The following is a 27,603-nucleotide window of genomic DNA, read 5'->3' as shown; positions in this document are numbered from 1 at the left end:
TTCCCCCATTTCTGCCATTTGGCTTCGAGTCAAGGGCATAATCCCCCCAGAACAGGCTGCCTTCAAAAGTCAAGCCTCAAAATAAAATGACGACTTTTTTTCTTTTGCCTCAGAAACAGCCTTCTATAGATTGCTGCTGTTCCTTCAGCACTAACTTGCAACTGTTGCCAGGCAGAATCCACCCCCTCTGCTAGGCCTCTCAGCAGACAGGCGAGATCACTGTTACTTCACACAGCTTTGCCTCAGCCCTTTCCCGCCAAAACGGGTTGCCTCAGAGCTCCCTAATCTAGTCCCCAATCTGAGTTGGCACGTTCTTCCACTAGCGTACCTCCCCGTGAGGTAAGCCTAGAAGATTACCTACGCGCTCTCAGATTGTCCCTGACTAGACCCCCCTTGCTCTGGGCACACTTGCCAAGGCTTTGCTGGACCACTGGACAACTGGACCAGTCGTATCCCACACGCTGGACACCAATCAATGTGACAACCCCAGACCTACTGGGATATGCCACAGTTTCACTAAGCTGCCACCAACCATTCCCTATAAGAAGTCACACAGACCAGGGATGGATTTTTAACAAATAAAGGAATAAGGTTTATTTAAATAACACACAGGGAAAATAAACTGATCAAGTGAATAAGATACAGTAACGTGGCTTAGTCTCAATCATACATACACCAGTCTGGTTCACACAGAACACCTTTAAATAAAGCACAGACCCTGAACCTATCAGTTCTGGCTACCCATACAGACACCTGAACCTATCAGGTTGGTACTGACTGACACACAGTAGTACCCTGTCTGACACACAGACTCCCACTCCAGCTTCTTCTCTTCAGCTTCTCCTTCAGCTCTCCCCACAGGATCCCCATATATATACAGTACAGCCCCTCCTCCTGATGTCCCGCCTTCCACTCCCCATAGGATGGAACTTTCCCTCCAACCCATGACAGACAGGTAACATCAGTGCTGTATGTAACAATGAGATGTCCCATTTGCAGGAGGATAACAGGGTGGAGGGAAAGTAACTTTTTTGCAATTGTTACAAAAACCTGAGACTTCTTCTGTATCCCACCAAGAGTTTTCCCATTGAAAACTGTTGCTCTAACCTCTTACCCGCTGTATGTCCAATTTAAAAATTATTGTTTCTTCTTATTGTCGCTTTGGAATACTGTTGTCTTTTTTTTTAGTGGCTTTAATTCTCGGAGTAGTCCTTAAGCAGCGAAGCACCAGGAGTAACTTTTTTCTATAAAGAGAAGTTGCACATCTCATCCTATCCAAGAAAATTTCACTGACATTTTCCTCTCCTTTTTGACATGTGTGTGTTTTTTAAAAAAGCAATTTGCTTTCTCTCAAATGGAATGGGAACAGTCAGAAAATAAAATGCAGAGAAATGTTTGATGCAGTGCTAAGGTTGGCATTTAATTGACAGCAGAAAGTCTAACTTTCCTTGTCAGTTGAAATTACATGCCGAGCACCTGGCTTTGAGCTGCCATTGACTGCAGAGCACAGAGGCATCTTTATGCTAAATCTGTATTGACGTGGACTGCCACCCACCAGGTTGACCTACCGATTCCCTTGCTGTGCTTTGAAAATAATACAGATGTTATCTTAGAAGGCACCACCACAAAGAGTACTGTGTGTCATGGCAAAATGCAACTCTGTCATCACCATTGATGTGAACATGACATCCACTTAAGAGATTTCTTTCAAGAATAGTTACGGAGTTTAGAAGGAGGGGGAAACCACTGAGGGTTAGTGGCCTGTTTGTACACAATTTTCCTGTCATTTTCCTTCATCACGTTATCGTTTAACTGAGCATGGGAGCATCTCTCTTTCTCTGTCCACGGTTTCTCACTCAGACTTAACGATCACAAGAATTTCCTTAAGAAATCTTGTTTCTTTTGGGAGAAAGAATTGTTTGCTTTTGGCACCATCAGGGAAGCAAAAGAAAGATTCACCCAGCTGAATGTGCCTGAGAAAGTCCAACAAAAATATATCCATTATGGAAACCCCTTTTTTTAAAATTAAGAGTTTTACAGATTGTGTACACAGGATGTATTTGGTGATGCATAATGTGCAGGTGGACTTTTGACACTTCTAAAATAAGCTTGATAAGGCATTAATCAACATCTATGTGGAATCCCTGTTCACATTTTGGGGGGTGCTATTAAATCTGGATGCTATTAAATTTTACTATATACACTAATAAGTAGCATTTTTGGCTGGAGGTGCCATTTACTGGTTGAGAGTGAAACTATGGTTTTGCCCTAGAGAAATATAAATTGGGTGAGACTATCTGTTCTCATTTAGATTATTGCCATCTATTATACAATCTTGAAGAGGGTTCAGGAATTTCAGCTCATCCACAACATGGACGCCCAGTTGTTTGTTGCTGTATGGCAGCTGCGAGTGATAAAAGATCAAAAATACTCATGCAGAGTTACACTGAGTCTACCATCCTATTCTTTACAGTGGCTTCTGGGAATCCCTTAAGCAGGAGAGGAAGGCAATAATCCTTACCCACTGTTGTTTCCCATAAGGAAGTAAATGCCTGTTTTTCTTTTTCACAAATAAAGGAAAATACACATTTTCACAGTGAGGCATTCTCTCTTGGCCACCATTAGGGTTTTCATATTTGCAAAGATCATTTTTAGGGGCATTGGTTATTCCTCAAATTCTATAGCTGAATAAAAAAAAGGTTTCCTTGTTGCATACACTTTAGAAGAAGTGGATTGCTTGTTTATATCTTTGCTATGCTTCGTAAAAGGAAAAGACGCAAGGGTTGTGCGGACATCCAGTGCTTCTATGTTTAAAGCGTATGCTTTATGACCCACACAAATATGAAAACCCATTTTATGCCAAATGGGGAAAACTCCAGTAAAAAAACACTACTCATATAATTTCCCCAGTGTCGATTTCCTAATCTCTTGTTTAAGCTGTGTTAGTGGTTCTTACCACCTCTTGTGGTACTAAAATACATACCCTAGCTAGCTACTTTGCATAGTACCTTAAGTCTGTTTCAGCAAACGCAACAACCATTCTCATGACACCTTAAACCATGATTAACTGTATTAGGATAAACTTTAGTGGATTGCAGTCCACTTTGTAAGGTGCAAGGACTGGTGGACAGTATGTAGGGGAGGGATATGGTATATAATAGAAATAAAATAGAAAGCAGTGTCTGGATAATCATTTAACAGGCACACACAGATTTTTAATGGACTCTTTCTGAGGTCACTGATAGTTATTGCACAACTGGATCCATAATTCAGTTATTGCACGGCTAGATGCATAAATGATTGAATAGGCGAAAGTACTGTATGTCAAGGCATAAATGAGAAGATTCAAACATGTGTGGTGGGGAAATGTCTCGCCTGAACTAAAACTATTGTTGCTTTTGTTAACAGGTGAATATTGTCTTGTGTAGTTACGCTGGCATAACGTCTAACAGATAACGTCTGCTGTGATTTCCTCACTTGCAGCAAATCACCCCCAAAAGGGACACCCTTACTGTTATGCTGATGCAACTCTACAAGAAGATTTTGGTCATAGTACAGAGTAGGAGAGCTTACTAAGCAGCTCCCGGGGTGATTTCCTGGTGGAAAACAAGGTGTTGACTTTCTGCTTTGAAACCAGATATGAAACTCGCCCTACTTACATGTCTGGATAAATAGTCCAGGGACTTAGGTTGGAATGAGACGAGAATCTTAAAAGAGATGGAGGCTGAGGTCCTGTGTATAGACAGAAGGGCTGCCACACGGAGGATAAATCACACTAGCATTTAGTGGAATGTTGTTCATTTATGTCTATCTATGCTTGGATGTTCGACACTTCTCCTCCTCCGCCATTTTGTTTTTTGTGTACGTGATTAGCTGGGGCCATTCCTTTTATACGTCTGTTTTGTCCCATGTGAGTTGTGCTCTCAGTAGCTCAGTCACCAATTCCTTAACTCCCCAATAAATTACATCCTCTTCAGATACTCAGAAAAAACAGGTTAATTTGAAAGCATGAGCAGAGAGAGTGTTGTGGGATCAACCCCTGCCTATCACAGCCTGCATATGAAGAAGGGCATTCCCAAGAGGAAACAGCTACACATGGAGTCCCTTGATGTGATGAGCAATCCTGATTTTGGGAGGGATCCGACATAGGATGAAGTGACTCCATGCGTTACAGAAACTTTCCTCTTTAGACAGACTCTTTCTCCATAGAGAAAGTTGTAACTTGGGCCAAGAGCTATTTGCCATTCCTATGCACAGATTCAGAGGAAGCATTTCTGCAGTGGAGCTTTAGAGGCGACATCACATCAGATTATTTGTTGGGGAGCGGACTGTTCCCAAAACATGTAGCCTTATTCTTGAATTGGTTATCATGCACCTTGCTTCCACCACTAACAGAAGACCTTGAGCTTCTTACAGATGCTGTAGTCATTCTCCAAGTCCATGGCCAGATCCCCAAAATAGCACTCTTTTCCCTCTCCCAAAGGAAGAATATCTCATTTCCTCTGGAACTTGTAAGGTGCCTTACATGGGAAGCCTGATGCTCCCCAGGAGTAAAGGATGGCCTAGGTGAGTCACCGCTCCTCACTGGACATGAGGTTGCATGGCTCTAAGTCACGTGCAAAGTTCATTTCTTCCCCCCCCCCCAACCTTTCTCCATGACATCTTGGATGGCAGGTGTTCTGTGCTCCACTGGAGTGACCAAACTGAGAGTCATTGCAATTTATATTCTAAGCCTCTCTGAATGGATGACCACACTCAGAAAAGAGGACTCAGTCCATTACTGAGAGCACTGATCTGTTTCCTCTGTTGATTTAAAAAAACAAAAAAACAAAAAAAAAAACCGACCTGACCTCTCAACCTGTTTTTTCCTTATACACAAGGAAAAAAACACTGCATTTTTTCTCTCTCTTTGCCTTGTGAAATGTTTCTTTGGACTCTCAAGGCAAACCCTTTTCTCTGAAGGAGTGAGCTGAAGTCAACAAAATCTTGTGCCAACCCCCCGCCTTCTGCTAATCTTTAAGCTGCTACAAGATTTTTTTTCTTGGTATTGCTGGAAGAGCTAACCTTCTGGAAATTGCTTGCACATTGCAGTTTTTTTTTATATCCAGTTATTGTCTTACGCAATGGGTTATAACATTTCTTGCCCATTTTCTAAAGACCTTGGGTTCCATACAGACTCTATCTGCAATGCCTTCCAGTCTGAAAACCTCAGGAAGTTGTTATCCTAAACACTCCTTCTTAGAAAAGGCCTCTTGTCTTCCTTGGCCATATGATACGGTGAATGTGTCTAAAGTGTGATATTTAATTGCATTTTCTTAATCTTTACCACTGTATTCCTAAGCTTTCTAATGCCTTTAAAATACCGCATCTCGGGCTTATCCTAATTAAAGAATCTCAATTTAATCCATATTGCATGACAATTCAATTTGTTGATTGCTTTTTCTACCCAACGCCCCCCCCTTCCTGGCGTGCCCCCCTTTTGTGAAATTCCCGTCAAATGTATTAATTCAACATGATGAATCCTGTATTCAACCCACTGGAGTGAATAATTAAAATTAGCTGATAAAACTTTCAGCAGAATTACTTTATGAAATTGCTGAACAGATGTGTCATTTTAATGAAAATCCACAGACAAGCTCCTTCCCCCCCTCAGCAGGATAAAAATATTATCCCCATGGCACATACTTAATTTGGTGGTAAATACACTCCGAGCGATTGCTGGAAGGGAAGAAAAAGCAACTTGTCACACTTAGTAACTTGATTTTTCCCCAGCATGCCGTAACAGCTATCTACAGTAATTCATAGCGCTCCATTGTTGCTCCAAGTCCCAAAGAGAACTTATTAAAATGCAATAATCTCCTATTTAAACAGAAACAATAACCATTAAATTTCCTGTGGATCCAAAATTGAGCACAAGCCCCATCTGGTAAGAGTGATTAGAGGACTGATGAGGGAATTTAATTTGCAACATTCAAAGACTAAATCGGAGCAGATCGGGTCACCTGGGATGCAGAGAGCTGCTTGCTGTCGTCTTACAAAAATCTCGATCTAAACTGAAAAGAGGATGCGGAGGCAAAATTGTTACCCAGGGGCTGAGACTGACAGAACTGTATTTCATTATGTGCCTCCGACAGACTCAGTGAGCTGTGAGAAATTTGGGATGAGCTGCTTGGGGTTTTGATCTGTTCGCCTCCCCCCCCACCCCCCGCTTTTCAAGTCTTGCTCGCGCAGAGTAAGCTCCAGTGGTGTGGCTTCCTCTCCTACCCAACGCTGCGTATTTACTGCTGGCTCATCTTCAGAAATACCCCCAGCAATAATTTGATGTTAACGGGGTAAGTAAGAAGTCCAGCAGTGGGTCTCCAAACGTTCTGAAGGCAAAAGAAGTGTGTGACTATTGCTCAAGTTCAGCACTACTGGGTTATACCTTCTGGACACAACAGATCTAAGCAGACTGTTCTTTTTAAAAAAATGCATCTTCTTTGCCTGATTCCTTATTGCAAAGGAAGTTTTTTTCCCTCTCTATGCAAAATATGATTGCTCTCTGAGTAATAATAAAAGAGCAGAGTTGGAAAGGACCTTATGGATCACCAAGTCCAGACCCTGTCAAAGAATGGAACAACCTCTGGCTCCACAACCAGATACCCATAGCACTGAGCGATCCAGCATTTAAATGCAGAATGGGGAACCATTAGCACTCTGGATGTTGCTGGCTTCAGCTGTTATCCTCTGTGATGACTCTTGGCCATCCCGGACAAGGCTAGCGGGAACTGTAGTTCAGCAACTTCGAATTTCTCAGCCCTACTTTAAATGAATAAATTAAACCTTTCAAAGAATCATAGAATAAAGAAGTTGGAAGGGGCCTATAAGGCCATTGAGCCCAGCCCACTGCTCGATGCCGGAATCCAAAGGATATCTGCAGGTGGTTGTCTAAATTTCTCTTGAATGCCTCCATAGGCTATAATCCTGTGGCTTAGCATAGTAAATCACACTAGATCAAGCCCTTTGAATCCATTGGGATTTGGTGAGTCTGTAAGTCCCATTGTTTCAAGTGGGTCTACTCTAACTGTAACTTACTATGTTAAAGTAATTCACAGTTGGAATAGGCCCATTGGAATCAATGGAACTTGTGGAGGAGCTGACTCACCGTTGATTCAAAAGGCCTCCTGCCATTTGCTATGGAAAGCAACAGGATGGTGCCCATTGAGAAGATGGCCTATAGACGTATAGAAGGGGAGCAGTAATTGAAGTTGATCACAGCTGGAATGGAATGAGCAGATTGAGGAGCACTCTTCCTATGGTGCCTCTGGATCATTTTGCACCAGGACCTTGGGCTTTTGGGTTTTCTGTGATCGGGTATAGAGTTGTGCAGCTGAACTGGGAACAAGTGTGTATTGATATGTGAATTCCTTCCTCCGTTTCACAAAAAACAAAGCAGAAACGGCAATACCTTTAATGGCAAACTCAATATGGAAGTGTTTCACAGCAGATAAATAGTGCTTTTCCCTTCAAGTGTTGCAGATGTAAATGCTTGTGTGTCTCATCCTTACATGCCAGAACAAGACATCCTGGAATTTTTCTGCTCTCTCGCGAGATGACAATATTTCCTGTATTGGTCTTAATGAGAGTTTTCACCTTGGCAATAGCAAAAATGTTTGCAAATTGTAAGATTGCACATTGAGTATTTATTTACTTATTTAAAATATTTCTGCCCTGCCTTTCTCCCCAAAAGAGACCCAAAGTGGCTCCCATAATTAAAAAGACAATATTCAAAAGCTAAGAACAATAAATTTACAAAGATTAAAAAAGAATTAAACAAGTGATATATTAAAAGGTAAATTAAATCAATATTAAAACACATTTAAAACAACAGAGCACAACAATCCATTTAAAAAGCCCCACTCAGGCAGCCAGTCATTGAGGGAAAGCTTGCCTGAAGAGAAAGGTCTTTGCCTGCTTGTGGAAGGAGAGCAAAGAGGGGGCCAGCCTGGCCTTCAGTGAGAGTGATTTCTAGAGTCTGGGAGCAGCCACCAAGAAGGCCATCTCCTGAGTCTCTACCAAGCACAACTGTTGAGGGTGGTGGGACTAAGAGAAAGGCCTCCCTTCATGGTCTTAATGCCTGGGAAGGGTCATAGATGGAGATGCCATATTTTAGATAGCTTGGAACCAAGCCATTGCATGATGCTTTTTTTGCATAGAATTATAGAAAGTAGAAGCACAGGATGGGTTGTTTGTGCCCTTTTGATCCATCAGCCAGTCTTTCTGTGCTTCACAAATGGAGAAGACACTGGAGGTAAGAACTCATAGCGCTTCCCAGCCTATCTCAAAAGAGAATGAAACACTTAGTGCACATTATGCACACCATTTTTAATTATTACCAATTAGATGAAGACATGGTAAAGAAATGTTGTGCACTTTTGTTATATCTCTCCAGTGGAACTGATCTCCAGGAGTTGCTAAATTTTGTGTATGTGCATCAGCACTAGTGTGTGCATGACTTCCTCTCTTGTTAGCCACCTTGAAGTTCATTTGAAAAAAATTGTGGGGTTATAAAGCAGTGTTCCAATGGCTGTCCTCAAATACAATACACCCACTGAATCCATTGCTGAATGATAAGGCAACACTTAACTGTAAATCCCATTGATTTAATGGATCTAGTCAAAATGGGACGAGCGACTGGATTTAGGCTAAACTGTGTAAATGCAAAGCAGTAAGCTCCATCCCATATGACAGGATTTCTCTTAGTAATTTTGAATCCTATGGCTGTAGATTACAAACAGTTGGGGCATTTTTGTTTGTTTGTTTGTTTATCAGCATGGACTTTACATGTTCTGATTATATTTAATTGCCACCACCCCAATTTAGTTGGGTCTTTTAAAAAAAAATAAGATGCTCCTGGATAAAAGGGCTTGCTGCTTAATTTCAAAGTGTTCCCTTTAAATAAAACTCTTTTATCTTTGAACTTTAAATGCAGTTGCAGCACCAATTTGCATTTTTCAGTTCATCTACAAGCTGAGATGCACCTCCCAGAGAAAAAAGCAAATCAGAACAGCAACGTTGTGGTGCTCCTGGTGGGCGAGATGAATGTCTTAATAAATCCCCAAGGTAATCAAAAAGAAAGACAGCAAAACGAAACAACTCATAAAATATTCCACGGGGTCCTCAGAGAATACTTAATGTACACAAGGTCAGGCCTTTGTAATGTTAATTTAAGACATAGGAAACTATCCATCATTTTTAAAGAGCAAGGTTGCCATCCCTGATGACAAGTTTATGTTTTTAAAGCAACATTAGTCCCCCTGTGCCTCCAGAAAACAGAAACCAAGGGTTCCTACATTTCATGGTTACCGATTTCCTTAGACTGTAAAATTCTCCCAGATGTCTATGCAAAAGAAAGAAAGAAAGAAAAAAGTTACCTTTACACCGTCTGTGTTCAGATGCTGGTTAATTCATTCTGTATTCAGGCGCCACATTGATTCTGTGAAAGAACTGTGGCCCGGCCCTACCATCAGGCAAAGCCAAGTGGCCAGCTCAGGAAGCTGTTTAGGGTAACAGGAGTGAGCAACAAATAGTTAAATATTTGGTGCACCTCCCTAGGAGTATAAAAGATACAGTATGACAATAACAACCACAATCCTATTCTTTTTTGCATAATTTTTACTTAACTTGCTGTGGCTAATTGCTACTAATTGATAAGGTGCCATGGAGTGACTTAGTTACATGCCTGATCATGGACCTGACTGCATAGATAAGAAGCATCTCATCACCTTGTCAATTAGCCACTTTATGCAATCACCAATGGGATTTTGGCCTTATTTTGTGTGTGAGAGTTGATCTATCTACCTACCTACCTACCTGCCTGCCTGCCTGCCTGCCTGCCTGCCTGCCTGCCTACCTACCTACCTACCTACCTACCTACCTACCTACCTACCTACCTACCTACAGTGGCGCCTCACTTAGTGATGTTAATTTGTTCCGAAAAAATCGCTGCTAAGTGATTTCATCGCTAAGCGAAACACGGTTTCCCATTGAAATGCATTGAAAACTGGATAATCCGTTCCAATAGGAATGAATTGCTGTCCTTAAGTGAAAATTGCCATAGGAAACATCGCTAAGCGAAATGTGGTTCACCAATTGAAATGCATTGAAACCTATTCAATGCATCTCAGTGGGGGAAAAATACAACAACAAATTAAAAAAGGGTCAGAACAAAGTCAAATTTGGTTAACAAAGGGTTTATTAAGTGCACTTTATGAATTCAAACATTTTAAACAGTAAACTTTAACTTTATAAATAACAGAAAAACATTTAAAAAACAGCAAACATGAGGCTGTTTAAACCATCGTTAAGTGAAACAGGGGACCCCAAATTTAATCGCTATGCGAAGCATGGTCCCAACCATCGCTAAGTGAAAATCGCCCATAGGGACCATCGCTAAATGAAGCGCAAAAACTCTCCGAAAAAGTCATCGCTAAGCGATTTCGTCACTAAACGGCGTGCCCGTTAAGCAAGGCACCACTGTATCTATCTGTCTGTCTGTCTGTCTGTCTTTCTATTTTTCTATCTTTACTTCTAGGAAGATGTACTAAATTAAAATGACTTGATTAGCCTTAGAAACTGCACCTGGACTTGTGAGCTAAGGAGTATCCTTTCATTGCAGTACTTTGGGTAGACAAAGGTCTTCGGGAGAGAAAAGAGCCATCAAATGCCTGTGGATCAGGCAAAGACTCACATCATCCAAGGCCTTTAACTACAAGTTGTCAAACAAAAATATAATGGCAAAAATCCTCTTTATATACCCTTTGTGCAATGTTGCACTCATGACTCTCCTTTCCTAGCCTTTGTTCGAGGGTTTGTAGCACAGAATATTATTGGACATGCAAAAGCCGCTTTCAATATAACAACCTCTGGTTCACATAAGATCATCCAGAATGTGATGCCCGCAGGCATTATATTCTGCAGTTCTCTAACACAGTGGTCCCCAACCTTGGGCCTCCAGATGTTCTTGGACTTCAACTCCCAGAAATCCTGGCCAGCAGAAGTGGTGGTGAAGGCTTCTGGGAGTTGTACTCCAAGAACATCTGGAGGCCCAAGGTTGAGGACCACTGCTCTAACAGGACACTGACCATGGGTTTTACAAAATCAATTGGTTTTGTTGTTATGTGCTGTCAAGTTGTTTCCAGCTATGGCAACACTATGAATTAATGACCTCCAGAAGTTTGTGATTAACAGCCGTGCTCAGATTTTATAAGCCAAAGACTGTGGCTTCCTTTATTGAGTCAGTCCATTTTATGTTAATCTGTTCCGTTTTCCTAGTGCCTTCCACTGATCTAGCTTTATTGTCTTTTCAGGTGAATCTTGTCTTCTCAGTAGCCTCAATTTAGTCATTTTAATTCGTAGTGAAGGTTAAGCTTGATTTCATCCAGAAACTATTTGTGTGGTGGAGAGTATATGATTTCCATAAACCACTTATAAATGTTTTTTTCCTCCGTCACCTTCCTTCAGAGTCCATCTTTCTCATTGACACATAATAATTGGAATATATAGCACAGGTCATCTTGACCTTTGTCTCAAACAACAGATCTTTATGCATCTTTCCAAGAATATAACATTTGGATGATTTTAGCTTTAGTCCTGAGTAATACATTAGTTATGTGTCTTAAGGATCTTTCCAAGTTCTTTGTGGTCTTCTGCTGATTTCTTGATTGCAATCTATATTTGAGTTGATGATTGAACCAAGACATAGGCTATCTTCAACTATCTTCTGTGAGAGGGTGATAATTTTGACAAGAATCCTGTTGGTGTTTGTGTTTAAGTTTACATAATTTGCTGTGGCTAATTATAGCTAATTGATGATATACCAGGGCACATTTGGGTTGCACAATGGGGTGTGTGACCAGGCATTGAAAGGAGGTGAGCCTTGGTGTCTCATCAATCATCAGCAGCACATTATGCAAACCTTGTGTGGATTCTGGCCATGAAGGAAGATAATAAACCATTTGCCCCTTTCTTCTTTGATAAATGTTTTCTTTTGATTGCAAATAGAGGTTTCATGAGAACAGTTCTTGCACAAGTTACACAAAGTTGCTGAATGATTCCATGGCCATTCTTCCTTTTCCTTCCTTCTTTCCTTCCTTCCTTTTTGACCCATTAGCCATTCTCCTGTGATTTACAAATGAGAAGGACACTGGTTTTGTTCAAAGACATTCAACGCAAGGTACAGAAACCTCAGTGGAAGGAAGTGGTTTGTTTTGCTGTATTATTGGAGGCAAAAAAAATCTCACAGGAGTTTACAGATTTTCGACAATGTATCTCAATGCATCAAGATGACAAGAACAAGTAATTTAGTAAAATTGCTTTTACATCCTTAATGGTGTCTACAAGTACGTTGTTCTGCCTGTCCAGCATCTTCTGGCAGTCTTGTCTTCAGATATCCAGCATGACAGAGAAGGGAGGAATAAAAGAAGTATCTCTTTCCATACATAATTTTATAAGCCTGTAATTTTATATCCCATTTTGCTCAACTTTTCCCCCCACCCCTGAACTTCAGTTCATTGTTTCAGGCTATACCACATGGACCTGCCCGGAAGCTCATTTTTCTCATTCAGTTCCTGTAATGTAAAAAAGTTGACCTGAAACCTCGAAGAATCTGGATTCTAGTCAATGGAACGCAGATACTTAGCAATCCAAAAATTAGCACTTGATGCTCTTCTATACAGCTACAATTTAAAATACATCCCAATTGGCTTTACATTTAGAGAAACTCTTCCTGTATTCTTCTTTTTTCCTTTTTGAGGTGGGCAAGCTATGGAAAGCATTCCGTCTTCCATCCTGGCATTTAGAAGGTCACAGTGGTGAAGGCGAAGCCTTTGCAGACAATTCACCTTCCACGTATTCAAAATTACCATTCCTGCCAATGTTGCCCATAGGCATCTTAAACTCCTTTCACAGATGGTCTCACTCAGCCCTAACAAAATGTTTTAAGCCATTGCATAAATTAAAGTAAGAGGCCCCCAAAGTACACCCATATCAGCTGTTTGGTAACAAAACACAAAAATGTGTGCAGAGGGGCTGATCCCTTCTCTGTAGAAAGTTCTGGAGTCAAACGGTTGATATGGAGTGGTGGATTTAATTTAAACAGTATGTTTGTACTAAGGAATACGCTGGAATCCTTCTAAATTTCTTTTGATTATTACAGGGTCTCCAAATGCTGAATAAATTGGTTGTAGGGTATTGGGTAAAAGATGGAGGGTCGTCTCCAAAGGTTTTGTTCCTCCCACTTGCTTAACAACAACAACAACGATACGACTACTACTAATAAAACTCACCGTATCTTTAACTAGAGAAACCTGTAGAATGGACAGCAAGGAGTAAATTTTATTAATGCACAGGTGCTTTTAGTTCTGGCACTGAAAATACATTCTTTGTCTGATCCACTTGCCGAGAGACACGTGAGCCTTAATTGTGCTTCACCTGAGCCACGGACACACACCATTATCCATTTTGCAGACTTTGAAGTCCAAGTAGCAACCGCAGTAGATTGTAGCAGCCTCAGATCTGCCCAACTGAGGTGGCACCAGAAAAGGAAAGAAAGAAGTACAGTTCTGTCTCTTAATATTTATGTGATAAGTGATGCTTTGCACTCTAATGTACCTTCCAGCGCGTCACACCTCTTGGAAAAAAGGCACCTCGATTCTTATAACAGAGATTTTAGTCCCAATTCCTCTCTGCTCACAGTATTCTGCACTGCTCAGTCCTTCACCTTCACAGAGGTTTGTGCTAGACCTCATACTTTTCAATTCATGCACAGGCTTCAGGAAATGTATCGGGTGGTGAAATATCATCAGTGTGCCTATGATCTATATTGTTTTCTTAATGATCTGAGTCAGTTGATTCTGAGTCATGGCAGCTCCATTCAGTAGGTACAGAATACTCAGAAGTGATTAACTGTACCCATCTTCTGCAGATGCCCTGGGAGTGTGCAGCTTGCCCAAGGCTGTATAAGTTAAGCCTAGGTCAGCGTAAAAGCCAATAAACTGAAGCTCAGTTTCTATCAGAATATGGAAGTCCTGATGGACAGATGGTTTGTCTGTTCAGTGAGATGATATTCTTTCTCTTTTGAATAAGTTTATTTTTACTTAATTTTTCAATTTAAAATATTTTTGTAAGCTTTTCTCCTTAAAGAACGACCCAACGCAGCTTACCTCATTAAAAGGCAACATTGAAAGCAAAAACCAGTAAGCATGCACATACTAAAAAGGATCAAACAGCCACACTAAAAAAAAACAGTAAACAAAAGCAGCACCTAAAACGCATTCAAAGGATTAAGGAACAATCATCGTATTTAAAAACCCCACTTGGTCAGCCAGTCATGGAAGGAAATCCCGCCTGAAGAGAAAGGTCTTTGCCTGCTTGTGGAAGGACAGCAAAGATGGGGCCAGGCTGGCCTCCTGTGGTTGGGAGATCCAAAGTTATATTCGGAAGGACTAATTTTGTGGTTTTCAGGGGGAAATTCCTGGAGCTACTTTTCTCACTAAAGGCAACCTTTCTAATGTTGAGTGACTAAAGTAAAACCTAACCACATTGAAAACCTGCATTTTTGCAAGCCCAAACTTGAATGTTCCTCCTGCAACACCCATATTTAAACTGACAGATGCCTTTGTGCATTCCAGCTACAAAATACCTGTTCTGAAATATAGCAAGGATAAATTCAGCCTTTCTCTCTCTGCCTCCCTTTCTCTCTTCTCCTGCTTCTACACGCATGGTCTGGCTTCTTTGTTTCAGCATTTCCATTTTCTGTAATAATGGATGGTGTAGGGAGCTAATGATGCAGTCTCTAGGTGTGGCTTTGCTACACAGAGTAGTGATAATGAGCTGCGAGTAATAAGGTATGAGTCCCTGCAGATGAATTCTGATTACCTCCGAGGTATTGTCCCCCGTACGCTCCTTTCCTCCTTGATGTTTCTGTAAAGAACATTTGGATTTTGATGAGGGTTTTGTGTATTTGACTTTTAATTAGATTTGCAGTATGTTAGGTTAATAAAACACAGCCACACTGAATCGTATACAGCCAGAAATAGCAAAAGCCTTTCTTCCCCCACTTTTTCTAATTATAATGCCCCTCTTTCCCAGCGATGGCAGAGGGAAAGTTGGCCTTGCCCTCAGCTTAGCCAACAAACGAGACTTAAACCATACAAAAAATTAACCAAGTGGGGAGGGGTGGTCCTTACTCTGCAAACAGCTCCAGGGGACCTGTTCTGCCTGTCCCTAGATAATAAGACTGCTTAGACCAGTGTATGTTGTGAATTGGCCCCGTGTGCTGTTTTTCACAGCTGCATGCAATGGTATGGAAAGCTACTACTGTAGCAAACATGGTTACACAGACATACAGCTGTAACTCTCTTGGGAAAAACAGTTAGGGTATTTAGCTCTGTTTTGTTTGAGGGGGAAGAGGAAAAGGGGGACAATATGGTCGTAGATAAAACTATGCATGGTGGGGGATATGTAGACACCCTCCCTCCCTTCTTACTCTACTGCAACCTGGTGCCACCCAGTGGCTGAAATCCAGCAGTGTAACTTACACCACATAAGGCTGATGACATCATCCGCTGCTGCATTGCTTTTGGACACAAAACATTTCCAACTACCCCAGATCTTAGCATTCCCTAAGGGCTCATTTTTGTCATAGGGAACTGCAGGATAGGGGGGTGGCCTTTAAATTTTCTTTTAAAGTTTTTTTTAATGAGATGCAATATAAAAAAATACCATAAAATAGTTACAAACCATCAAACCGCACATAGTAAACCTATTGCACGGTGTCCCTAGTTAACATAATAGGTATTTCCATAAGTCAACAACTCTACTGCTCTACCCAGATGAATGGAACATGGGGCCGAGACTAGGGCAGACTTGAATGAACATTGAAAAGTGCTCTTGGGGTTGCCTCATAAATAAACATCATCTTATCTTCTGAAACAGGTAATAGTCAGAGGCTGGAAAACCTAGTTGGCAGTATGCCTGTTTGCCAGCCAGCCCATTGAATAAGGTAGAAAATGAGCCTGGGAACAATGAGATGCAGTGTTTTTATTTATTTTTTTGAATGCATTTTTTAAAAAATCTTGTCCTTTATCCAAATAAAGACTTCCAGATCATCTGACGAAGATCAGTAATAAGATCAGTCTTGTGATCAGGTTTGTAGTCAATAAGACCCAACACAAAAGAAATCCTCAGTGAGAGGGAAACAAACAAGCAAGCAAGCGCAGGGTCTCTTTCTTAGTTAAAAATAGCTTCTAACAAATGTGGGGGAAGAAGAAAATCATTGTTATCAAACTGCAGAGCTAGAAGAAACCCTTTAGATCATCAAGTCCAGTCCTTGTCACGGAGACCCAGCGGGGAATCGAACTCTCAACCTCTGGCTCCATATCCAGAGATCTAAAGCACTGAGCTTTCCAGCAGTTTCTCCCTTGCAGATTCTCCTTTTCCTGCCCCCAGCAAAGGGACAATCTGCTCCCACTTTTACTGTGATACTTCTCCTAGACTATAGGAGCCAACCTGTCTTAGGTTATGCTTCAATACTAAGTGCAGGGGACCCTTAATTTCAGTGGCTCACCTTACAACCCCCACTTCCATATTCATTTCAATATCTGATAATACCTCCTCCATATTGCCTCCTCCAAAAGTTCTTGATAGGCTTGAGCACTGGGCTGAAAACAACAGAATGCAATTTAACAGGGATGAGTTCTACACCTAGAGTGGGGGGGGGGAAGCACACAGTGACAAGATGGGGGATACTTGGCTCAGTAATAATATGAATGAGAAGGATCTTGGAGTTGTTGTAGATCGAAAGCTGAATATTAGCCAAAGAGTGTATCCAGAAAGCAAACTTAAGAGAGGAAGGAGGGTGGAGAAGAGAGGAGACAGTGGAGGATGGAGAAGGAGAATGCCCAGCAAGCTAGCTGGAGAGAGGAGGGGCAAGATCCGAAGTGAGCCCCGAGGTTTCATTCATAAGGCATTAAAATTCTGCAGGAAGCCACCCCCTATTTTAACATTGAGTCTAATGAGAAAACAGGGTTCAACTTACAACATATTTTACAACTGTAATTATAAAAGCTAGTTTATAAACGCAGAGCTCTGCTATCACCATTTTTTCCTGTGAATTTGCCAAGTTTTGCCAGAAAACCAAAGCAATGTGTTTAAAGCAAGCAATACGCTTCCACTGGGCTAAAGTGTCAGCCTTGGGCTACGGCGGCCTTTCCCAGAAGGGAATTCCAACCTCTGGCTCAAACCTCTGAGTCGTATCCAAGGGATACAGAAGGCTTAGAAAGAAAGTAAAGCTTTAGCATTGCATTGTAGGGACATGGTTTCCTCGAGAAACCTCTCTCCGTTTATTTCCCATGTTATTTAGCAAGCCGCTGTGGCAATTTAATCCATATGCTGTTACATACACTCCTATAATTTAGCTGCCATTTTTGCGGGGCGAGACAGTGATTGGTTATGGCAGGACAGTAATACGTTGTCAGCCCTGGTTACTCGGTGCTTGCTGATGGTTGGCCTAACATTGCCGGAGACACCGTGTCACGGCAAAATTGTCTGACAACGCAGGGGCACCGTGGCAAAGAGGGTAGAGGTTGTGGGAGGGCAGGACTCGAAGCTGCCTTTCTGACGAGGACAGAGAGGTGGAGGCAGGAAGGAAATTTGAGCAAGCTGTGGAAATTATTGAAAACACGGGCCTTGAGGTTTTTCCTCCTGAGATGGTTTGCATTGATCTCAGACTCTCAGGCCAATGAAAGCTGACCTGAAGATCGGTTTTATCAGGAAATATTGTAGCTTCCATTCAAACGTACCCTGTGTGATTGAGTGATGAAGGAGGACGCCAGGAAACAGGGGTTGAAATTCCTGCTCAGCTATACAATCTGCCCAGAGGGTGGGTCGGTGGGTAACACCCCTCATTCGACATCTTAGGTACCTTGAAAGCCCTATGAGTCTGCTCCAGTTTGGCAGCACATGATACACGCATCCCCACACTGGGGTGGTACCTATGAGTCCTTCCCAAACATCACCTCACCTGAAATTCTTTGCTCCGCATGTGTTTGTTCCATGCCGTCAAGTTGAAACTGATTTCTGGCAGCCCTAATAGGGCTTTTCAATGTAAGTGAGATTTATTTAAGGAGTGGTTGTAGTAGTTCTACACACACCCCAATCAGTTTCCATGATCAAGTAGGGATTTGAACCCTGTTCTGCAGAGACCTAGTTTATCACTGTTCACTACACCACACCAGCCTAGCTCAAATATACAATGCAATCCGAGAGCTTGCTTTTGGAGAAAATCTAAATTTGATGTCTGACATAGGGACCTCCTACTTTGCTCGCAATGTAACCTGTTTGATGAGGTGAGGTGAAAAAGAGGGGGGGAAGCGAGGTGCGGCGCATTTACCATTTTTATTTTTGCTTTTATTTTTGTTCAAAGAAAGACCCAGACAGATTTTCAAGCAGGCTGAGTTGCTTGCTGGGAAATCCCGTGTTGCTGGATATCTCAAGCTTCATAGCATGATGCAAAACGTCGTGCTTCTTCATATCACTGTCATTGTTTTCTGTGTTGCTTCAGCCGGGTTCTAAATAGCTGCCATCACATTTCAAGATACATTTGTTATCACTGAAGAATCAGGCAGGAGTAAATAAGCCCTTTATTTCACCAATACTTTCCACTCTTATCTTTCTGAACTCATCTTTTTCTATCCTCATATTGTTGTGCCTAGTCGCATTCTGATAACTTGTATCTGTGCAATAAGTTACTGTACTTTTCTTAGCTTCTCTCTGCTTCTATCTGACAAGAAATGTTTACCTACCTGGATCCATATACACTGTCCACAAGCAAATTAAATTGGTCTCAGAAATCTAATGCAGATATTGTGATATGTGTGCCGCCTGCTCTCGAAGCTGGCATCCACTCCTGCCTTCTGAACCAATGATTTTCTTTCAAGGCAGTCGGAAGTGGCAGGTATTCCCGTGATCTAATCTGTTAGATTTTAAAAATCCCACTTTTAATCTCTTTCTGTCAGTATTTAAAATTCTAAATCCAGGTCCATAGTTCAAAAAACTCTTACCTGCTCGAGGGGCGGCTCTTTCAGGAGGGCCCCTTGGCTAGATCTTAATTGACAGGTAGGTTCATATGGAAGGAGGCGGTCCTTCAGGTATGTTGGTTTCTAGTTATTACTCCATTGTTTTCAAGATGCTTGCAGGGTGAGTACTTTATAATCTGCTCCAGATGTTCTCTGGTTTGGATGTCAGGTTGACTGGTCGGTGGTTTCTTGGTTCCTCTCCCCCCCCCCTTTTTTTTGGAAACTGGGACAATGTTAGCTCTCTTCCAGTCATCTGGCACCACCCCTCCACCATGATTTCATTTATATGTATACATTTCTGCCCCATTGACCGAGACCTATACATGTGTCATTTTGAACGTCATTTTGCTACTACATGAATTCAAAAAGGTATACCCTGGGTGGTGTGAGTTGGATAAAACTTTATTTAAAAAAAGGGGGGGGTAAGTAAGAAAAACTTTTATTGCCTATCCTTAGTCCGTGGACAGCTCTCTTGCAGATGTAAAATGCCATTTGTTAATTTAAATGCAAAATGGCTTTAGCCTTCCTATATATATAAGAAGTTTCTCTCTCAGTCTCATATTTTATAATATGAGTGAGAGAGAAACTTGAAAAATATTAAACACAAAGTAATAAACTTTTTTTTAAAATGCTATTTAGGCCAGTAATGCTTTGCAGTTTTCATTTTCATTTTAAAGGAATGAATGTTTTATGGTTCATGGAGGGATAGCTACATGAATAATATCTGAGATTATAATGCATCAAGCAGGGCGGAGGGGAGAAGATTAAGTTTATGTAAACTATTTAATCATATGTGAAATTCTGTTGAGAAAATAAAATGCAGGAGAGGGAATGAACCCTCTGTGCCCTTATTTACTGTAAGTGTAAGAAAATACTGTATACCGGTATACGTCCATTATGATCACAGAAAGTCATCTTCTATGAGTCAGAGATTGGTTTTATTTTGCCCCAATTTTGCAGATCTCACGAGACAGCCCACGGAGAAACCACTGACTCCCATGAGATTTCCCACTGCAACAGGAGAATGAGAAAAGCTATACTCTTCCCTGCTTGTGTTTTGGCAACTTCTACAAATCTTTTTCGGCAAAACTGGTGTCTTTTCTCTGTGCAAAATGAAACAAAGTACACACAGAGGGGGGGGGGAAGCACAGAGGGCCAGTAGATCTGTCAAAAAGAAGCCTTTTAAAAAATGGCCTCTAAATGGTTCTTTCAAGTTTGAGAATTCTTGTTGCTACTGTTCAGAAGCATCTTATTGTTTTGTCTTTGGTGGTGAAAACAGCAGAAGCACCTGCATTTGTTTGATCAAAGCTCTGTGCAACACCGTGTGGACTTTTAGCAGTGGCCTACAACCTTGATTTTTGGGGTTACTTGTACCTCGTTTAGCAGCATCTGATTGTCCCTGTCTCCTTATTGCTCTTACCTGCTGGTTTGCTGATGTTGGATCTTTGATGTTCAAATACCCCAGCCGGAAGGGAGTGCTCCCCGGCAAGAACTTGGCTTGGGTTTTGCTGCTTCCACATGAGGGCCAGAAATGTTAAAAGGGTGAACAAGTAAAACGTGCTCAGTTTAAGCAAGAGGCATAAACACAATGTAGTCAATGGAGGAGATGTGTAACTGTGTGTATACATTAGGTAGGATGCATACATAATGATGCACATTATGAAAAATGTGCTTAAAAACAAGTGCAGAAATTTCAGTATAAGAAGCCAAACTAAATGTTCACAACCTGATACAGAGATTGTCACATTCCTGTTGTAACCTCATGCCAAATGTAAAGCAACAAGAAATCAGGGTATTAATGCAAGATTTTGCATGAGCCTTGGAAGACCTGAACCGAGCTTTCTCTGCAGAACATCGGAGAATGCCCCCCGCTCTACTCCTTCTCCTCCTCAGTTCCTAAATGCTCACAAACAAGGCACCCAAGAAAACATCTGCCACAGAGTGATTTGTACGAACCGTAACTCATTATTCTGACAAGCTGAGATGGGGTGAGGGGACCTGGCATGGAAGATGATGTAGCAAAGACTGGGTACCACAGACAATGGGAAATGGAAGTGAGCCTTGGTGTCAATGGAGCGCACATGGCTTCCTCTCAGTGGACTGGATGCAGTAATGAGTTACACAAGGATGCCAATAACCAGCTGTCAGTTCAATTGCCCGCCTTCACTATGATGAGTTCAGGGGGTGGAAGGAGCTCTGTGCGTATGTGTAAGAGAGTCCACAGCAACAATAGTTAAATGGAAAAGCAACAGAGACTGGAAATAACCACCTGAAGTCCTCTAGATGCTTAGAACTTTAACTCCCATCTGTCTCATACAGTTATGGACATTGCTCAGGAGTCACGCGAGTCCTAAGAATAGAAAGTGCTAAAATGGTTGCTCCTTTGGCATTTAACTACTTTGACTAGAATCCTATTAATTAGCATAGGATAGTGATTCTTAACTTTGGGTTGCTCAGGTGTTTTTGGACTGCAACTCCCAGGAACCTTCACCACCAGCCGTGCTGGCTGGGGTTTCTGGGAGTTGCAGTTCAAAAACACCTGAGTAACCCAAGGTTAAGAACCACTGGCATAGGATGTCAATTACTTAGCATAGTAAGTTACTCTGAATCAGTGCGCAGCTGGTGAGCCAACATCCTACAAACAATTCCAACAAGAAAAAAAGGGGGGAAAAGATAGGAGACAATCAAAAAAAAAAAAGATCAATGTGGCTTCACAAAAGATAGGACCTCAAAATTAAAAAGGACTTATATAAGCAGTAGAAGGAAGGCTAGGCCACAGAGTATAGACAAGCCACGAAGAATTGCAGGGATGGCAGCGCACGCGCGCACACACACACACATACACGCACACGCACACAGACACAGACACACACACACACACACACACTCCATCAGAAAAATCCCCTAAGGTTGAAAGTGTAGTGCTTTAGATTTTTAGCTGAACAGTGTTAGCAGAACAATCACTTCTCAGCATGGAAAGGTAACGTAATTGGTCTATATAGTGGCAATATAGAAAACTGGAGTGCTTCAGAGAAAGCTAATATAGCTCTACTTAATAATTTCCTTCAAGAGGCTGAATTTGAATGTGTATTTCACCCAGCTTGAGGGAAACAATTTCTGCCTGTACATTCTAGTGGAACTTACCAGGGGGTCGGGCAATCTATTTCAGTTCTTTAGGTTTTCGAAAGTGTGCAGAAGTTAACAACATTCCCCCTGGTATTGTTTTCACCAATAATTTGATCCAAATGGACATCATTCCTTGGGCTCTTCTCATGTGCCCCCCTCCTTCCATCAATACAGTAGGAAAGAGCAGAATTAGGTCTATAACCTAGAGGTGGGATTATCAATCATAATACTCTGGGATTTTTAAATACTTTACTTTGACTTGTTGATGTACCCTGTTTCCCTGAAAATAAGAGCTAACCTGAAAATAAGCCCTAGTATGATTTTTCAGGATGCTCGTAATATAAGCCCTACCCCCAAAAATAAGCCCTAGTAGATTAGTCGTTTAGTCGTGTCCGACTCTTCGTGACCCCATGAACCAGAGCACGCCAGGCCCTCCTATCTTCCACTGCCTCCCGGAGTTGTGTCAAATTCATGTTGGTTGCTTCGCAGACACTGTCCAGCCATCTCATCCTCTGTTGTCCCCTTCTCCTCTTGCCGTCACACTTTCCCAACATCAAGGTTTTTTCCAAGGAGTCTTCTCTTCTCATGAGATGGTAAAACCCCCACCTCCACCCTTCTGCAGCAACCAGAAGATGACATGACTGTACAGTATTTGAATACTGTACATGTAGATTCTTGTACTTAAAAAAAATAAAACATCCCCTGAAAATAAGTCCTAATGCAGATTTTGGAGCAAAAATTAATATAAGACCCTGTCTTGTTTTCGGGGAAACACAGTAGAAGGATGTGTGCTGAAGAATTAAATCTTAGGATCTAAGGCCAGGAAATGAAAATGATTTTGCTGTATCTAACTAACAGCCTCATGGAAAATAAGAGTTTTTGTTTCTTTTAAGACCTGTGGAAGAAGAAATGTGCCATGCCTCAAGAATTCATGTATTCCTAAAACTGACACAGAATTCAGAAAAAGAAAAAGTTAAATCCATTTGCTAATTCCACCTAAGGTACCCAGTGACTCAATGGAATCTGTGTGTCTATTTACCAGATTTCCATAGATTAAGTAGCCTATTCTAGCTAACTAACCACTTGCATTTAAATCAAACTATGCAAAAAAACACAAACAGTTTTGACCGTGAATGGCAGTGCATACGATTGGAAAACATACACTAACAGATGAGGAAGACATGCATATACTAGATAAAACTTATTCCTTTGAGTCAATTTTAAAAGGGTGTACATTTCAGTGAAGGAAGGAAAAGAACAAATTAGAGGTGAGACTTGAGAGAGTTTCACATGTCTGTCAGAAGCCCTGTTTGGGCGTTATGGTGTTGGGCTAAAGCAACCCAGGAGTCTTTGAGAAGGTCTACAGCACAGCCTGGTAGTGGATTCAGAGGAAATGCACACAGAATGCTTCCATAACGAGGAGCCTTGAAAAGACAGAGCAGCCGATTCCAGATGTGCGGTTTAAGCGCATTCTTGCACATGTGTGTATTCTCAAGGGGAGGTGCAGTGCATCTGAATGTGCAGCTGAGTGGACTTACAAGCTTGACTGCTGGACCTTTATGAAGATCTGAGAGAACTTTGGGTGGGGTTCACCTGCATCTTAATCAATCAATCAATCAATCAATCAATCAATCAATCAATCAATCAATCAAACAAACAAACAAACAAACAAACAAACAAACAAACAAATGTTACTATGAGGTAGAAGCAGCATTTGTCCCGATCTTGTGGATCTGTGTTCCACAACTGAAGATCACTCTGCAACTGTATGGCATTATTCATTCATTCATTCATTCATTCAATTCATTCATTCATTCAATTCATTCGTTCATTTGTTCGTTCGTTCATTCAACTTCTATACCACCCATCTGTCTGCAAGGATAGAATATAATGTGTTGTTTTATTGTGTTGGAAGAGTCAAAAGGTTTCCTCTTGAACAACATCAGCTGTTACACTACTGACCTCCAGTGACTCAGGCACAATCTTGTACATGTGCATGAAGCCCATCCCACAGAATGTAGAGCCACTGTTTTATAGCCAGTTGTGCTTAGTTGATCTCAGGGCTCTGGGGCTCTGTTAGAAAAATAATAACGAAAAAGAACCAGCCAAGTAAAAAAAAACTTCCCACACTTGTGACAGTAATCACAAGCCTTGAAACATGATAGTTTGAAGGTTTGAATCCAGAAATATCTACCCAACCTTTTAATAAGTGCCCCCAGCAGTTTAATAAAAACCAGGAAGAGCAACATGCAATCCCCAACACACACACACACACACACACACACACACACACACACACACACACACACACACACACACACACACACACACACACACACACACACACACACACACACACACACACACACAAAAGGGGAGGGGTAGATAGACCTGGTTGTACTTGGATTGTCAAGTCAAGCTGTCTAAAAGCCAAGACTAACCAAGTTATATTGGCATCTCAGACAAGCGATCTGCTGTCATCTGCTCTAACAGTAGAAATACAATCATCTTATACTGTACTTTGTCTTGTAGAGCAGGCAAAAAACCCCAAAGAAACAAAACAAAGCAAAAAAAAAAAATGTGACACGTTAAAGACTAACACTTATATTTTAATGTGAGATTTTGCCCACTTCTTCAGACATATTGGGGGAGGGAGATGAAATAAAGTTTTGTTTTGTTTTTTGTTTTGTGTCTTTGGATTTTTCCCTGATGTGCTAGCACAGACTAACACAGCTACCTCTTCTAAAACTACAACTTTGACTACTTAGCTACTCAGTACTCCGAATCAGCTGCCCGAGGCAGAAGCTGAGTGGTAGAGCTGTTGGTAAGATAAGAAGTATCCTTTCCTGTGGCAATTCTCAGGGAAGGCCGGTTCTGTTCCTGCAATTGTCTTGTGATTAGGGAATTGCCCATCGCTTCAGGGCAACCACTGAGAAGGCCCTGCCCTCCCCTTGCCTCTCACCTCACTCCAAACAGTGGAGGCATGTAGAGGACAGACTCTGAAAATGATTTCTTTTCCTTGGGATGTGGAAGCTAGGGATGTAAAGAGTACTTGCTGAGCTATTTCCTCTCTGATTTGGATTGTGTCCGCTTGATAAGAGCCCCTGATGAGAAATTGTTCAACTCCTGCACAACTCCTTCCCTTCAAGCAAGAGAAAAAGGAAGAGCTATTTTCTTTAACTTGTACCCAAATACATCTTTCTCTTTCTTGCTCTCTCCTTTTGTTAAGAGGGCGACAAAATGCCTTGCATTTTTGTGAGGCAAGAGGGATCGGTTTACAGTTCCTCGTCTTCCTGTGCAAGGGAGAAACAATCAAAGAGTTACATCGCTAATAAAGGCAGGTGATTTATGTCCACTGTGCAACAGGACACAATGCAAAACCATAAGAAATTTGCAGCACTCTTCTGGCACTGTGCTTTAGCTTTGGCTATAATCACCAACTCAGCAACATCTAGTTTCCTGAGAATAGAAACTGAAAACCTGAGATCAGAGGGAAGGCTCTTCCAATGGCAGTTAACAGCTAAAAGTCGGTCTAGAATGGCTATTGGGCCCTCTGACTGTGGAAAAGAACTTGAAATCTGGGTCACTGGGTCCACCTAGCTAATCAAGCATTAGGGAGACCCGTTTTTGTCATGAGACAGGCAGTAAAATGCACTAAATAGCATTTTACTAGATTTTTTAAAAAATTCTTGGACTACACAACCCATAATCCTCAAGAGTTCTACCTGACTGACAGGCCCTAAATATAGCTCACCTAGGAAAAAGGAAAGCTTCAATGCCTAACTAGGCCTAGCTCTGCCAAGCTTCCGGTTCCAGTCCCAGTGCTAGCTGGGAGCTTCCCTTCTGAACAGGAAGCGAGACATAGGCCTTGTTCGGCCTCAGTGCATTTCAGTTTAGGCCTTTTCTCCCAGGTGAGTCACATTTAGCCTCTCAGAAAGAACTCTCAGAATGGAGGGTTATGGGAGTTTTAATCCACGTAATCTGAGAACCCCATCCCTAGCAGCTATAAGTGGATCTATGCTGCTCAGCCGGATTCTCACCCTACAGCACGTATGACTTGTGGGTGGTTTGTCTGCACTGCTTCCGGAACATGCTAAAGGATTGTTACCGGCTCAGAGGAGCTTTTTTTTTTTATCACTCTTTCAAGGGGTTGTGCAACAAGAAGGCTCCTGAGTCACAAATGCGTCATGCTTCAAATGGTGCAAGGGGCTCAAGGGCGTGTACCCACCAGCACTGTCCCCCAGTACTCTGTTCTTTGTGTCAGCTGACATTCTGTAAGTGCAAGATATGTAGAAGCAGATTTGTGCTGAGCAAATGAGGCCCAAAAACCAGTCGGGAATGGATGGAGACGGGAGACCTAGCTTTAAAGTCACCAGAGTGATGAGACACCAACTTCCCCTGTTCCAGTGTTGCTCATCCTGAGAGTTGGCATCTGTTACCAAATCTTAAGTCAGGTTCACACAGGGGAAGGGGTGGATTTTAAAAAAAAAACAAAAACACCGTCCTCTTTCTTCTACATGCATGTTGTTGGGGGTGTGCTCTTCCATGTTTTTGGAATTTTGCAGCTCCTGGAGTTCAAGAATTCCAGGAATTGCAGCCCACAAATCTCAATCAGCTCATCTTTGAAAGAAGGGTTTCCTGGAAGTGGTAGCTCTTAGGGAGACACTGTTGAGGGAACCTCATGGGCACTGAGATGATGATTCTTGGGAAGCACCAGGGCAGCTTCCCCATCACCACAAATTCACAACAGGAGGAGAAATCCAGGGAAGCTAGTGGTGCAGGTAGAAAGCTTGCAAAGACCTGGCCCAGATGGTAGAGACAGCCATTGAGTCATACCTTCAAAGATGTCCGGCCCATCTCTCAGGATTCTTCCAAATTTATTTTCCTTGGCACTCAAGACAGTCACCTTTACTATCCGTGGGAGCTTCTCTGAGAAGCTTGTTATTTCCTCTCCCTCCTGGCAAACAGGGCTTGAATTTCGTTAACACTGTGACAATGAGAGAGATAAATAGATGTGACAGTTATGAATGATGTACTGTCATGCACTCCTGCATTTGGGCACAGATAAATTGACACTGCTGTCAAACAGCAGCCAAGGAGAGGAGAGGCGTTTGACGAACCTTCTAATATGGTAAATGGGAGTATTAATTCTTCATTAACTGGAAAAAGGAGATTTGGCCATGTAATTTCTCCATGCTGCCTGTTTCAAAGATTGCAATAACCCAGCATTTACAGTTGGCTAGGCAAAAATTGCTTTTTCTTTCTCTTTTCCCTCTGCCCTTCCTGCATGCACGCACACACTTTCACTTCTAAGGAACCATTGCTTAAACATGGGCTTATTGCCTTCGTTATCTTTAATGAC

At 41.8% G+C, this 27,603-nt stretch overlaps 1 protein-coding gene and 1 long non-coding RNA gene across 13 annotated transcripts in view; one reads left to right on the top strand and one right to left on the bottom strand.

Moving 5' to 3' along the window:
• Positions 1–27,603, top strand: part of AUTS2 (activator of transcription and developmental regulator AUTS2) — a 626,497-nt gene that overhangs the window by 307,027 nt on the left and 291,867 nt on the right. The window lies entirely within an intron of this gene.
• Positions 4,836–27,603, bottom strand: part of LOC144584087 (uncharacterized) — a 37,931-nt gene continuing 15,163 nt past the window's right edge. The window contains exon 2 of the long non-coding RNA XR_013538124.1: positions 4,836–27,228. This is a non-coding gene — a long non-coding RNA (uncharacterized LOC144584087). The remainder of the gene's footprint in view (positions 27,229–27,603) is intronic.

Source organism: Pogona vitticeps, chromosome 7 (assembly GCF_051106095.1).
Source record: "Pogona vitticeps strain Pit_001003342236 chromosome 7, PviZW2.1, whole genome shotgun sequence".
Taxonomy (NCBI): Eukaryota; Metazoa; Chordata; class Lepidosauria; order Squamata; family Agamidae; genus Pogona; species Pogona vitticeps.
This window is presented reverse-complemented; position numbering and strand designations above follow the sequence as displayed.